Source organism: Leptonychotes weddellii, chromosome 12, assembly GCF_054177405.1.
Source record: "Leptonychotes weddellii isolate Sample4059 chromosome 12, ASM5417740v2, whole genome shotgun sequence".
Lineage (NCBI taxonomy): Eukaryota > Metazoa > Chordata > Mammalia > Carnivora > Phocidae > Leptonychotes > Leptonychotes weddellii.
This window is the reverse complement of record NC_138380.1, coordinates 10,650,040-10,651,119: the sequence shown is the minus strand read 5'-3', so window position 1 is coordinate 10,651,119 and position 1,080 is coordinate 10,650,040. Positions and strand designations below refer to the sequence as shown.

Below are 1,080 nucleotides of genomic sequence, written 5' to 3'. Positions count from 1 at the left end.
GGTGGGGGGTGGAGAGGCCAGAGACACCTGCTCACAGGTCCCTGTGCGCTCTCCCTTCCCGCCCGCAGTGTCCTATCAGCAGGGCATCCTGTCTGCCACCATCCTCTATGAGATCCTGCTGGGGAAGGCCACCCTGTATGCCGTGCTGGTCAGCGCCCTGGTGCTGATGGCCAAGGTAAGGAGGCGGGCAGGACGGGGCAGGCAGGCTGGAGGGAGAGGGTAGAACATCATGCATGGAACATGAGGGGATCTCAGAGCCTGACTCAGCCCTGATATATTCTATTTCTCAAGGAAAGTATAATGGGACTGCCAGACTGGGGAGAAAGTATGAGGATTGTATAGGATGCTGCATCCGAGGATGGGGAGAGTCGACCAGCTATACCGAAAATCAGGCCCAGAGTCAGGCTCTCTGAGCCCCCTCCTGCTGTTCATGGCCCCTGGGACCTTGACAATGCCCTCTCTTCCGCAGGTCAAAAGAAAGGGTTCCTGAGACCAGCTCTGAAAGTGCATCCTGAGTTGCTCATCATCCTCACCCCAGATTCTCCTTGACATGCTTCCAGTCTGCATTTCTAAAAGTTATTCTCTCTCCACCTCTTATCTCTTTCCTGATGGGATATCTGTCCCTTCTCTATGCTTCCCTGCAGACTGAGCTCCTCAACCCTGAAACTGAAATAGACTAAAACAATAAAAGTGTCTTGCCGGGCCGTGTTGTGTCTCGGGGCTATCTATGAGGTTCTATCCTTTGAAGATTTAAGGAAGGGCCCACCCCTGCAGCGTATGGAGGGACTGACCCTTCTCTCTAAGCAAGGCTGCTTGCTCCTGTTCATCCTGATGGAGGATGGGCTCCATGGTCCATACCCAGGCATTCTGGGCTCCTAGAGTGTAGGGTTAGTCTGAAGGGCAAGGAGCGGGGAGCACCTGCGTAAGGATGAGCAGAAGTGAGCCCTAACCCCACCTCAGCACGGGACCCAGGGCAGGGCAACCTCTGGGTTGGAATGCTTGGTCATTTCTCAATTCCAGACTCAGGTTTCATTTATTATGCATTCAGGTTTTTATCTGTGTCTGTTCTGAATGCCTCCA

At 53.7% G+C, this 1,080-nt stretch overlaps 1 long non-coding RNA gene across 1 annotated transcript; it reads left to right on the top strand.

The window, feature by feature from the left end:
* LOC102740917 (uncharacterized) lies at window positions 1-704 on the top strand. The gene is made up of 2 exons (XR_014139024.1): window positions 1-175; window positions 470-704. It is a non-coding gene; the product is annotated as an uncharacterized LOC102740917 (long non-coding RNA).
* Window positions 705-1,080: the final 376 nt, after the last annotated feature.